General features: G+C 45.5%; 1 long non-coding RNA gene across 1 annotated transcript; it reads left to right on the plus strand.

Annotated features, from left to right (window-relative positions):
* The first annotated feature begins 224 nt into the window (after positions 1–224).
* Positions 225–1219, plus strand: LOC136552291 (uncharacterized). Its single transcript, XR_010782787.1, has 2 exons — positions 225–737; positions 994–1219. It is a non-coding gene; the product is annotated as an uncharacterized lncRNA (long non-coding RNA).
* Positions 1220–14816: the final 13597 nt, after the last annotated feature.

The raw sequence follows: 14816 nt of genomic DNA on the forward strand, positions 1-14816 counted from the left end.
GGACGTGTGGTCTTTGTTTTATTGAAAAAGAAAGTGCGATCCTTGGCTCTATCCATTGTCGGTAGACTATTTTTAGCGGGGATATTATAGGAGTTTTATGGGTTTTAAATAGAGTGACACGACAGAAAAATAGAATCAAACATGTACGGAGGAGGAGAGAGAATGTATTCGTTTCGTAGCCAGCGCGGGCGCGACACCCGCACTGAGGGGATTCGTTTCATCACGTTCTATCCCGTGCTCCAGCGCCTTAGTTGCCATTCTTCCCTTCTCGTTCCAATCTTCAAGCCTCCTCCCTCCATTCTGTCTCCCCCTTTCCCCTCCCGTGGAGCAGAGCCGAGCAGCCGGTGGAGATCCCGCGCCGGCCATCTCCTCTTCGTGGTCTGCCCATGGATGCAGATCTGGCATCGGTGGAAAGCTCAGGACGGCGCAGCTTAGGCAGAGGAGGAGCGCAGCTGCAAGACAACATCCAGGCCTCCGCCGTCTCTGCCTCTGATTTCCTCGCCAGTGCCGTCGCCGCCGATGATTTCCTCCCCGGCGCCGCGTCCAACATCCTCACCTGCGCCGCCGACTTGGACTGTGCCGCCACGGCCACCGTCGTTTTCCTCGTCTGCACCGTCGCCGTCGGCTTCGTCGCTTCCACCTCCGCCAGCAGCTTCCTCGCCTCATGTGCTTGAACAGCAAGCTGTGCTGCCCCAGCCACCGCACCGCAACATGGAAAACCACTACCAAAATCCATGGTAGTTGCCTCTTGACTTTTTTTTTTTTTTGGAAATTCATGTGCGATTCGTTGTTTGCTCAGATGTATTTCAGATACTGGTTTATTGCATAGTTGTGGCAAACAATCTCCCTGATCGAGTAATCGTTGCATACCTCCTTGTATTTCAGATACTGGTTTATGCACAAAAGCTTTACACTTTTTAGGCTGTAGCACTGTTGCATACCTGCTAGTCTGAATTTTATCCTTCTTATTTGATTGTTTTCTCCTAATTTCAGGGGCTACACACAACTCCAAGTGTTATCTGAAGGCAATCTCAATTTTGCCTGAATGCTATCTGAGATGTGAATGTTACCTTAGTCAGCTGCACAAGAGTACTGGATGTTACATGAGCCATCTCAATTTGCCTCGCTGAATATGATTGCCATCTGCATTTTGCCTCACTGAATGTAAATGCTCCCATTGGATAACAGCTATCTGAATGCGAATCATGCAGTGTGAAAATAGCTCTCTAAATATGAATGTTGCTGTGTGGAAGTAGCACTCTGAAATGTGAATAATGCAGTGGTGAAAATGGCACTCTGAAATGTGAATAATGCAGTGGTGAAAATAATACTCTGAATTGTGAATAATGCAGTGGTGCAAATAGCTCTCTGAAATGTGTTCACGTGTGAAAGCTTCTTGTTTGAGATACTCCATTTCATATCCTATGAATATTGAAGATAATTAAAATATTTTCATTTACAACATTAATTTGCCATGTGACAGTTCTAGTATATTATACTACAATAATATCAAATGGCTACATAGTTCACATGGCATACTTGATCACAATAGAATACAAGAATTAAATGTTGCATCTAGCCTATGAAACAGTGAAATAAAACTGTGTATTGAGAGTGCTTGTTTCATACTCAATTTCCAATAGTGCCACTGGCTTTATACACATCCGATTATATATGTACAGTCCAGGTTGTTTGGAGTCACTTTAATAATTCAAACTGCACCCGTATTGAATATAATATTTAACTATAACTAGGACTAAAGATAAATCTGAAGTCAGGGTTTTCTTTCTGCTGTATCACTATTATGTAACCAATATACGTTATCTATAGTTTTCTTTGTATTCTTCCTAAAACTGTAACTAAAATTCATGTGACAACAAATCATACTTTGCATGCATATATATTTAATTTCCTCAACTGTCACAAACATGAAACATTTATCGTTTTCTTCATGTATGATTTAGGGATAAAATCAGTGTTGAATGGGATTGGGTGAGGTTCCTCAATCCGACCAAAACGATAAGAATATCCCAATATGATAAATCAGTCCAAACGGGTTTACTAATAGGGTGCTCTGATCCAATACAAAATTGAGCTTTTGATAAGGATCCAACGAGAGGAGTTGCAGGGACTGTGGTATCAAATTTTTTTCATTCGAGTATCTATTAGAAAAGAATTCTCCAGCATTTGATTCCTTACTAACAAAGCATTTATTGGTACACTTAAAAGGTACCCAAAAAATCAAAGCAAGAGTTTGTTAATTGGTATAGACGAATCCTTTGTGGTTGAGTCCAAAATGAGAAAAACTTTATTAAGGTGTAAGTTTTACAACAGTTCTTGGTGCGGCTGGGCGGATTGCAGATGCGGAAGATGGCCCCGATGGCCCACTGGTCATAGAGTACGACGATGTCAATGCTAAATCTAATGCCCGTGCTGAAGTGGAGGTGACCCGGACCGCGCGGAGGCGGAGTATCGTGGGCTCGACGCGAACATCGTCGAGTAGCCAAAGCTAGGCGGGGAGCCCGCGATACTCGCAGCAACGACGCGCGATGGTCGATGGTCGATGGTCGATGCTCTCCCTGACTTGTGGTTGTGGAGGGCACGATGGTCGATGGCGACGACGCGCGTCATGGAGTGCGCTTCCTAGACCTTGTGGTCGTGGCAGGGAGAGCGTGCCTCGGGTGCGGCACATCGGCAGCTTCTTCGGCGTCCCAGACGATCACGGCCGCTTCGTCAGGACTCATCAGGAATGACTGGTTCCTCAATTGCTGTCGCTGCTCACTAGTGGCTTCAAATGTCGCTGCTCACTGGTAAACAGACATGTAAACCGCGAGATGTCGTCTAAACTCTATTTAATACAGAGCATATGTAAACAATTGATTCGATATCTATGTTGTTTGCTTGCTAAAACACTGGGCTAAGCACACATTCCCCCAGAGATAGAACCATCAATTGCAAGTAAACCCTAGCCGTGTTATCTTCCATCAAAAGATTTACATCAGCACTCCTCCTTGATCGAGTCCTCTTGTAGACTCGCAGCCGAGTTGACTCAATGTAGTGCAGATCAAAAGATTAGGCAGCAGAAGACAAAGTCGGGCAATTTCGAGAGAGGTTGTGCAATTCCGCTACAGAGGAACGTGCCGCCTCTTGTGCAGACTTCATGACGGCAATGGCTCAACTCTTCCTTGGTGCAGCGAGCGAACGACCTCATGTAGGAAAGTGTTAACAACAGATTAGGAAGGGCAGAGGAATCAGAATCGAGGAAGGGAAGCACAACAATTGGGGTAGGATCAGACGACGAGTTCTTAGTAATAGGATATTTTGTTCATTACAATGGTAGATGACCCCTTCCACAAGAAGGTGCTAGCCTATATAGCAAGACACACGCACACGTCTTTAGTAGCAGCGGCGCACACACCATCGGTTGTTGGATCACTTGGCGCTCCAATCTGGCCCGGTGTAGCACGGGTTGCCCGTCCTGGGCCTCTTCGGCCTGCTTGCCTGTAGCCTGTCCGGAACCAGCACCTCTGTTGTCGGATGTTGGTCAAGCACCGCTGAAGCCGGGCCTGGTGCCTAATCAATGTCAGCTGGTGTAGTGCTGACATTCCCCCTCCCTTGCGCGCTATGTTGCTGCCACAAACTAGCGCGAGGGAACTGCTGCTGTAGATATGCCAGATCTTCCTAGGTGGTCAAAGAAACTGGCATGTTAGTCCACTGAATAAGACCCTGCTAAATGAACTTCTTACCACGTGCCACTTGATGGCGTTGAAGGATGCACTCTGGAATGCTCCATTGGGCAGACGCCAGAGGTAGAGTTGCAGTGACTATATGGCGAGCACCCACCTCCTTTTTCAGCTGCGAGACATGAAAGACTGGATGCACCGAGGATGAAGGAGGAAGCTCAAGCCTGTAAGCGATAGTGCCAACACGTTCCAGCACCTTGTAAGGCCCAAAAAATTTGAAAGCTAGCTTCTGATTGCTTCGATCAGCCACTGACGATTGCACATAGGGTTGAAGCTTTAAGAACGCCCAATCATCAACTTGAAACTGGCATTCTGAACGATGACCATTAGCAGAATGTTTCATACGCTCATAGGACAAGCATGAACATAGCAATGCAAGAAAGTCTCCAAACATTGATTCACCCGCTCGATCTGTCCATCTGACTAAGGATGATAGGCGGTGCTCATGTGCAGTTCCACTTTAGCCAACTTGAACAATTCACGCCAGAGGGCACTAGTGAAAATCTTATCTCGATCAGAGACCAAAGCAGTGGGCATACTGTGTAGGCGATAGACCTGAGAGATGAAGAGCTTGGCAACTATAGTAGCGGTGAAGGCATGACGCAGACTCAAAAAATGGGCATACTTGCTGAAGAGATCCACGACCACGAGAATGCAATTGTACCCATCAGACAGAGGCAACCCCTCCACGAAATCCAAAGACAACACCTTCCAGGCATGTTCGGGCACAGACAATGGTTGGAGAATTCCTAGAAGCTTGATGCGGTCGAGCTTTGCCTGCTGGCATATTTGGCACTCAGAAACAAAAGCATGTACTGCTGACTTCATGCCGGGCCAGTAAAAATGTTGTTTACTATGACAGTAAGTGACTGGTACTCCACTGTGTCCACCCACCGCACTGGCATGCATTGCTTGCAATAATCGTAGATGTAATGCAGCATCATTCCCAACCCATAATCGACCTTTGTAATGAATAAGACCATCTTGCAGCGTGTAATTAGGCATAGACATGGAGTTATCTGAGAGCTTGGCCAACAAATCTTGAGCCACAGGGTCATTCTCATAGGACTAAAGTACTTATATCAACCATTTAGGCTGACAGACAGTCATGGCTGCGCATTGGACTACTGGAACTCTTGACAAAGCATCAACCACTCCATTATCAACTTTCTTGTACATAATGCGGTATTGCAGGCCGAGGAGCTGAGTAAAAACCTTGTGTTGCCATGGTGTATGAAGGCGTTGTTCTTCCAACTACACTAAGCTCTTGTGATCTGTCAAGATCTGGAATTCAGCCAACTGTAAGTACCTGCGCCATTGCTCAACGGCCATCAGAATCGCCAGATACTCTTTTTCATAAGTGGATAGACCCTATAAATGAGGACCCAGAGATTTACTCATGAATGCCAGAGGATGACCTTGTTGCATCAGCACTACACCCACACCAGTCCCACTGGCATCAATCTCGATGACGAATGGTTTGGAAAAGTCAGGCATGGCCAAAACCGGGGCTGAAATCAAAGCTTGTTTGAGAGCCGAAAATGACTAATCCTGAATCTCAGTCCACATGAACAGTGCCCCTTTTTTAAGAAGATCAGTGAGCGGCCGAGAGAGAATACCAAAATGGTGCACGAAGCGACGGTAGTAGCCTGCCAATCCTAAGAAACTTCGCAATTCTTTGATAGAAGTAGGGATTGGCCATTGCAACACTGCTTGCACTTTTCCCGGGTTAGTGGCAACCCCCTATTCCGAGATAATATGTCAAAGATAACGCAACTGTCGCTGAGCGAAGACACACTTGGAGAATTTAACGTGCCATTTGTCCCGTTGCAATGGTTGCAGCACTAGGCGCCCATGTTCAATGTGGTCTTCTAAAGTCCAACTGAATATCAGGATGTCGTCAAAAAACATGAGCATGCACTTGTGTAGTAATGGCCCAACGTGATGTTCATGGAATTCAGGAATGTAGCCGGCGCTCTAGTCAATCCAAACACCATCACACGGAATTCATACTGCCCAATATGAGTTTGAAACGCCGTCTTAGGTTCATCACCCGGCTTAAGGCGAATTTGATGGTATCCTGCTGTCAAATCCAAGCTAGAAAACTAGGACGCCCCATGCAGCTCATCCAAAAGTTCCTCGATCACCGGCACTAGATACTTTGACTTAACTGTGATGGCGTTGAGATGCCAGGAATCCATGCAAAATTGGTACGTCCCATCCTTCTTTTTGACAAGGAGTACAGAAGATGAAAAGGGACTGTGACTAGGTTGCACAATGCCAGAGTTGAGCATTTCAGCTATCTGGCGCTCAATCTCATCCTTTACAGCAGGAGGGTAAAGATAGGGGTGAACGTTGATGGAGCAGCACCCGGTATCAGAGGAATGTCATGGGCAAAAGCATGCTCTGGTGGATAACCCTACGGTGGCTCAAACACCGACTAAAACTCTTGAAGTAGCTGAGTGATAGCAGGTGGTTGAATGGGTGGATCAGAGCTAGTGCTATCATCCGTTACAGTAGACAACTGAATGACTAAACCGGGAGGAAGGCTGTGTAGCTCACCCTGCAGCGCTCGAGAAGCGCCCTCATATGGAATGACCAACCATTTTTGGGCCCAATCCACTTGCATCAGACTATGCTAAACTAACCAATCCATACCAATGATGAGGTCATAATGAGCTAATGGCAATATCTTATCATCTGAATGAAACACAACACCACTGAACAGACCACTCAATCTGTCGAGATTGACTAGAGCAATCCAGTATTTGGCCATCAACAATCTTGACACGCAGCGGTACAAGCAAATGAGACTGACTAGACAACTTAGAGCTGAAGTCAATACTTACGAATGTATGGGAACTTTCGGAATCCAACAAAATCTTGGTCGGCATGCCCTACACTGTCCCATGGAACTGCACGGTATTCACTACAGTGTGGCCATTCAATGCAGCAAGAGATACAGCTACGCAAACTTGTGCATCAGTAGGTTCCTCCTCATTATGTTCTTCATCAGAACACTCCTTATTGTGACAAATGTCCTAGAACTCCTGAAGTACATGCAACTGAATGTTCTCGGAACAACGATGATCCCTTGACCACTTCTCTCCACAGTGAATATAGAGGCCACGCGCTCGGCGATAAGAGCATAGAGTATTGAGCATGTCTTCCATTCCTTGACCACACCGTTCAGGACCCGGTGTCATCGCAGGCTTGTCAGTCTTGTCCGTCTTGTCAGTATTGGGTGGTGCAGGCAATGGCCTGTTGCCCAGAAACTTGGAGGTGTTGTAAAGATCTGGGCGACGCCCCTCCTTGCGGCAGCCCGAATCCAATAATTCTTCCTACAATAGTGCTAAAAAACAGGCATCATCAAGAGAAGTGGGTCGTTGCATATGAACTGCACTTCGTATGTCCTCACAGAGACCATCCATGAAATTAATGGCAAAGAACAATGGATCTGTATTGTGGGTATAAGCCAACAACTGATCAACCAATTCTGCAAACTGATCAATATAGTCCTGCACAGTGGAATTCTGGTGAATCCTGAATAGCTGACAAATCAATGCCTCATACTGACTCTTGCCGGAGCGATCCAGCACCAACTGTCCACATAATAGAGCTAAAAATAATTTTCACAATTGGTGATCCACATCTTGGGGTTCTCGCCTGTGAACACCGAAAAGTTGAACTTCGGTAGCTTGCTGCTAGAAAACTGAGGACCCAACTACATATGTCGGTCATGAACTCCGTCAATTTCCCTAGAAAACAAACGCCCATCAGTATCTATATGTGGACTCGATAGAGAATGACGCAAACGAGAATTGGGTTGGCGAAGTGGGTGGGGCTTGAGATCGAGCATACCCTTGACCAGGAATAGAGTCGGGGACTCAAACTCCCGGTCATGTGTGTCGACGCGGTGCCCCGCAAGGGGGCCTATGTTTGGCCACCCGGCGAAGGAAGTCGCCGCGGTCACCAACGGCTGTGACAAGATGCCGGCGGGCATTGCCGGTGCGGCATTGAGCACCACACGGCTCAGGGACTTGTGCAATGCCGTCGTCTCCTCCCGCATCTTCTCGATTGCACCCTCTTGCTTGCGCAAGGTGCCAATCTCGGATCGGAGCTCCTCCACGGACGCATCCACGGTAGGCCTACAATCGTCGAACACCCTGACAGCATCCTCCATGCGCCCGAACCGATCGGAGATGGAGCGGTCCATGGAGGTGATCTGGCTGCCTAGGGACAACTCCACAGCGCCGACATGGCTCTCGACACCGCTCATAGCGGTCTTCACGGACTTGATCTCATCGAGCTAGAGCTGGAAGTTGGGATCCATGGCACCCAATTGCTTGTGAAAACGGGTAAAGTGTTCATGGTCGATTTGGTGTGGCTCCAGGGTGCATCACCGCGTCACAACCATCAATCACACCAACCTCGGCGCGGACCTATGGGACCTCACGATCAACACCGCAAGGGCGAAGAACCGAGATCAACCTGTCGTCGGGGATTACGGTGCCAGATCAAAATGGGAGTGACGAGGAGAATTACGGGTGGGTAGGGAGGGTAGCCTGAGGAATTCATAGGCTCTAGATACCAATTTTGTTAACAACAGATTAGGAAGGCCAGAGGAATCAGAATCGAGGAAGGGAAGCACAACAATTAGGGTAGGATCAGACAACGAGTTCTTAGTAATATGATAGTTTGTTCATTACAATGGTAGATGACCCCTTCCACAAGAAGGTGCTAGCCTATATAGCAAGACACATGCACACGTCTTCAGTAGCAGCGGCGCACACGCCATCGGTTGTTGGATCACTTGGCGCTCCAATCTGGCCTGGTGTAGCGCGGGTTGCCCGTCTTGGGCCTCTTCGGCCTGCTTGCCTGTAGCCCATCCAGAACCAGCGCCTCTGTTGTCGGATGTTGGTCAAGCACCGCTGAAGCCGGGCCTGGTGCCTGGTTAGTGTCAGTTGGTGTTGTGCTGACAGAAAGACGGTCGTTTTTGTTGACCACTTCATCTCAACATAGACCCCTCCTAATCGGTAATAGTAACCGGGATTAAGACATTGAGTACGTAAATATCTTTTTAAGAAAATTACAAGCCTCTAAAAGATTGAACTAATAGATCTCGAAGTTGATGAATTCACCATATATAGACGCCATGTTGTAGACAGGCACGTCATATACCACGAAAAGAATAACACCTTCAAATCCTATCTTATACCACTATAAGCATCTTTGAAAGACTGAGTCAGTAGATCTCGAAGTCGACAAAATCACCACAGACGTGTCATTGTCTATAGGCACATCACATATCAATGAGAAAAAACAATGGCATTATAAATGTAGAAAAAGATAGCCCAAATGTGCTATGTTGCATAGATACTAAGGCTTCTCCTTTTTGGAAAGCGGTGCTCTGGGCTTTACAAGCTGCTCAAATGGGGATTATGTGGAAAATAGGTAATGGGGAATTGGTTAGATTTTGGGAGGACTATTGGTTTGAAAATTCTAGTTTGGCCATTCAAATATTGGCCTCTCTTCGTGATTAATGAATAGCATGGCAAATATATTCAACAAGTATGGGATGGTGAGTCTTTGATGTTGTCTTTTAGAAGAAGCGTTTCTGAAGACATGATGAATGTGGTTTGAACTTTTGGGTATCATGAAGAATGTTGTTTTTGCGGTGGAGGATGACCAGATTGTGTGGAGCTTTAGCTCTACTAGCAATTTTTCAGTTCAGTCTCTTTATGGAGTTATTAATCATAGAGGAGTTATCCCAGTTTGTGTGCATACAGTTTGGAAGTTAAAAATCCCCCCTATGGTACAGATTTTTCTTTGGTTGCTCTCTAAAAATAAACTGCTAACCAGGGACAATTTGCTCAAGAGAAGAGATATTGATGATCATACTTGTCTATTCTATAGTGAGCCGGAATCTATCAATCATCTTTTCTTTGATTGTTGTGTTGCAAAGAGGTTGTGGACTATGTTGGGAGAGGTTCTATACCTGAGAGGCTCATGGAACTTTGAATTTGTGGCCTTTCAGTGGATTGCTAACAAAAATTATGCTATACTTAATATACTGAGCTCTGCGTTAATGTGGTGTCTCTGAAAATTTCGTAATAAAATTTGCTTTCAGGGCGCGAAGTGGATGAGAGAACAAGAAATTATCAGGTGGACTAAGATGGAGACCAATGTACAATCAAGATGTAGGGGAGCAGTTGGAAGGAGTGATCCAGAAGTTGGAGGAGCATATGATTCAGCCCCTAAGCATTGGGTGGCGACTGGAGGTTCAATCAGACTTGGCAACGTCGGTTTCTCAGTCTATGGAGATGGACTTTTCATATGTGATTCAGTGTATTGAGCATTCAGAGTTTGAGAACGAGTGTTTCTTTCGCCATGGGATGTAATGGCCATTAGGCCCTTTCCTGCTGTGCTGTGTGGGAACACGTTTTAACGCTTTGAACCTAAATTGTTTTATTTGCTTTATGGTTAATAAAGCAAAGGAAACCTAGTATTCTAAAAAATGTAGAAAAATGTGAACACATGTGCGAAGTCGAGGACATGGTTGTTGACATATGACAAATGGGTTACACTGAATACTGTTTTATCGGTCACAACTTACAAGTAATGTGATACACACTTATGTAAATTGTCGTGATACTGACATCTGATTCGAAAGCGGTTACTTGAATCTACCTAGGTGATCATCGTAGAAGATCACAGAACACAAGGGGGACTCTAAGATATGGTAACAAGGTTCGGCCGAAGCCTATATCTGCAGGGCATTGGGCGAAGCCCATCACCCCTCCATTTTCAAAATTTCTTGAGGACTAGAACATTTTGGCCCTATAGGCACCCCATGGCCCAAGATGAGGCACCCTCTGCAGCCCAAGAAGGCAAAGAAGCCCACGTCGTAGCCAGGTTTCCATCCAGCTGAAGCGTCGTTCCCTCGCTCGAATTGCATCGGCCGCAGTTCCTGGCTTCCTTCCGCAGTTTCCATCCAGCTGAAGCGTCAAGCCGCGCCGCGCGCCCCGGCAAACCTGTGGCGCTGCCGTCCAATCTCCAAGCTATCTGACACTCCGACTCCAAGCGCAAGCTGCACCCGCCCGCCCTGTGTCTGCTGTCCACGACGGCGAACTGACGGCGACTCGTCGACTCCGCATGCCGGCGTGCCGCCTGGCCGTCCGGCTGGCCACTGGTCGTCCGGTCGCTCCACTCGGCCAGTCTATCGAGTCCTTGTCCAGTGAGTTTTTATCCTCAATTTAATGCGCAATAAAATTATTTATCTGTAAAATCGTGAACTGCAATTTGATTATCCTTTATGCATATGATTGAATTATAGGTAATCATGGAGATGTATTATAAACGAAAAGCTCAAGACACGATCGATGCTAATAGAACTTCATGTCCAGATGAAATCAATTGGGATGAGGAGATTAAATATGACCCTGGTTTGAGGAAAGGAATTGATGCTTACCATCCTAACCAAAGAGAAAAAGTGAGAAGAAAATACTTGGAGAATGGACCTTGCCAGCCTCGCACGTGTCCTATTACACAGATTGGAGAGAAAGAGAAGCCGAGAAGATTTTTTCCAGCCTCGTTTGTATAGATTGGTCTATCGACTTTTGAAGCTTGTGCTAGTATTGCCTGTCGCTAAAGCAACAGTTGAGAGATGTTTTTCAGGCATGAAGATCGTAAAAACAAGTTTGTCTAATCGCATGGGTGATCAACACTTGAGTCATAGACTTATTTGCTATATAGAGAAAGAATAAATGAAGAAAGTTAACAATGAGGCAGTGGTTCGTCGTTTCATGACCGTGGAAGGAAAATGGTGTAAATATGATCTCTAAGAGGTAATACAAATGCAATGCATCTACTTTGAATGGATAATTCTATATTTTCTTTGCTAAATAATTGACCTATTTGTTCTCTTTTATTTATGTTGGATCACATATTTTGCTATATGAGACATCTTTTGTTCATCTTTTTGGCATTATTTACATCACTACACTACAGTGATCAATGTCATCTTTATTTTGTTATAAATGTGAGTGTTATTGCCCTTGCCCCTACCATTTTACTTATGTTTTTACCAAAATCACATTGCCATTACTGGAAGTTGAATTTTGATGTTAAAAATTATGAGTTGGTCATGCTACTTGTTTGAATATCACATGAGTCACTATATTTATGATGAAGTTGTGCACCACCCACCCATTTGCTCTAGCTTCACCACTGCATTGCTTATGGGTGCTCCTCCTCGAAACCACGACACCGGCTGCCCGGGGCATCGGCCAAAGTCGCTAACACCCCGTGAGCCTGTTGCTATGTGGTCGTGTTGCCTCTCACCTTCTTTTGTTACAAGTGCATCCCTCTCTCTTTTGTAGAGAGGTCGGCTTACAAGTGCCACACACTTAGTTCTACCTAACGTACCCTCTACTGCTAATTACAACATAAGTCCAGTGCAACCTGTTTATTAAAAAATATTTGACACATTTCTCAACAATCTTCACCTTGGCGAATATGCACGAACTTGAAGCTTGTCGTGCGGAACCACCATGTACTCCAGACTCGAGTTGACGACTTTGCTGCTTCACGAAGAGCAACTCGATGAGTTTGACTTGGCATCAAATTTCCCACCTCAGGAAGCCTCTCTATCCTTGAAACATCATCACTGGTAACTCCACCTCCAAAAATGCATCCTTGCAACCTGTACAACTGCAATGTCATCTTCTCTACTGTCTAGAGAAGATTCCTCTCATTGTCTGAGTCACCCACAAATGTTACAATATTAGCAGTTGCCTCCATCTTCCCTGGACAGTCCATCACATGTCTAATCTCTGCACTCCAAGCATTGCACCTTTTGCACCTTTTTCTTCCTCTTGCTCATCAGTCACCACTGGCCGGCAAAACCTTCAATTTGAGGTGCTTCCGCTCCATTGTTCTTCTTCCTCTATTGTGCGGACTGTCCGGTGTTTATACTCCTCTTCTCTATTGTTTCAAGGGACCAAACTGTCCGGCGCCTGAGATCTTTGTCCCACACAGACCATCCGACAAAGTTCTCTTTCTTCAGTCTTAGCAGGCACAGTAGAATTGTTTGTATGATGCGCTCCTTTCATTTCTCTGATTTCCCAGTTGCATAGGATTGTTCGGTGCATATCTTTCTGTGGCTACGGACCGTCTGGTGAGTGTTTTTCTGAGCGCAAACTTAGAGGAGTGGTAAGTCGTGCGTTATTTCCTCCTGAGCGGACTTCCTGGTGCTTTATTTTTTGTTCGGCTTCAGTGCAACTCAATCCAGCTGCTGTCTTGTTTCTCGAGTTTCAGTTCCACTCTTTCATGTGTTGCTTCCGCAATGCTTTGAGTTGGCATATGTGATCTTGGTGATTAGAAGAGAGGTGCTTTTGATTGAATTTGGGATTATGCCAAGTTCTTTCTCAGAAAGATTTTTTTTATTAGCTTCCATTTATTCTCTTTTTTGTCCGTTTTGGTCCTTAACGGTCGAACAAATGGCCGAATTCATCTGCCTCTGGGATTTGATCCAAAAAGGCTCAATTAAACAACCAAGAAGATCAGATAATCTGGAAGTGGGCTGCAAGCCTGCAAGTGAGCAGTACACTGCCAAGTCTGCTAATTTGGCACAGTTCAGAGGTTCATATTGCACTTTCAATGCAAACTCGATTTGGAGGGTTCATACTGAAGGAAAACATAGGTTCTTCGCATGGCTTTGATACAAGCAAAAAAACTTGACGGCTGATCAACTAGCAACGTGGCAATGTACGTCCATGCAATCCAATCTGTTTCCTCTCTGACCAACAGGAGCAGGAAACGGCACTTCACTTGTGCGTGCTATGTACCTACAAAAACTAGAACGTAGCATAGTTTGGAACGGTGGAAGTGCTGTATAAAAGAGTAAACCTCAGGTTGTTACATAATGATTTCACATTATACGATACGACATGCATGCATAATATTTCACTTAGTAAACAGCTTACAACACATATCGCTTCTGCAAGCTAGTCAAGCTGCCAGACACATAACAATTGACACGTCACAACACAACAGACAACACTACAATACTACACACACGAGCAGGCCAACTTCTCGTCGCAATTCACTCTGAAACCTGTATGCATGGTGCCCTTTAATTTTCATGCATATAGCTCTACGCCTCTACGTCTCGCAGTTTCAGGTTCATGCATGCCATCTAACTGACTGATTCCGGCATCGAATCAATTAATTTGGCTGCCGGAAAGAAAAAGAAAGACACATGCAGGAGTAGTTCAGGTAAAAGAGGATTCCAGATGACAACAGCGGAGTGCAGTACTTATCAGGCTTGCTTCAGACGTCCGTGCGTGTGTCCGCACTCGTCTTCACACGCGCCAGGGCCAGGCACCGGGCGACGACCGCAGCCATGGACGCAGCTGTCGCAGTCGTGACAAGGAATCTCTGAAGACGGACGTATCCGCCTCCTGAAGTAGCTGTAGGATGAAACACAGCGGCAGCCCTAGCGTGGATTGATGCCACGCTGATGAAGAACGCCATGGACGTGAACATGACAGCGGCGACCGCGTAGAACGGTGCTTCGCCGGTGGCCATCATGAGATGATCCATCCAGAGAGCTTCGCCAAACGCAAGGTTGATGAGAACCACGGCGAGAACAGAGTAGCCGTCCATGGGGGTTTATATTACGTATTTTTCACTTATTAGTCGGGACTCGGGAGATGAGATATATATATATACACGTATAGGGTGGTATGTAGGCGTGTCCCACGATCAGTGGCCAATGGGATGGAAGAGAGGAATTGAGGAAATTGCATTGTTTTGTCTCTATATGGGGAGAAAAGATATACTACTTCCTCCTATCACAAACAAGGCTATCAGTTTATGGACATGGTTTACGGACTGATAATATATCTGTGAAAATTATTATCTTATTTCTGCATAAGAATATAAATGAAAAATGTCCCGTCTCAAAATAAATGCACATTACATTTTTTGAGAAGTCAAACTCTTTTAAGTTTGACTAGTTATATATAAAAATAGTATTGATATTTATATCTCCAAATAAGTTTATATTAA

This window comes from Miscanthus floridulus, chromosome 4 (genome assembly GCF_019320115.1).
Source record: "Miscanthus floridulus cultivar M001 chromosome 4, ASM1932011v1, whole genome shotgun sequence".
Taxonomy (NCBI): domain Eukaryota; kingdom Viridiplantae; phylum Streptophyta; class Magnoliopsida; order Poales; family Poaceae; genus Miscanthus; species Miscanthus floridulus.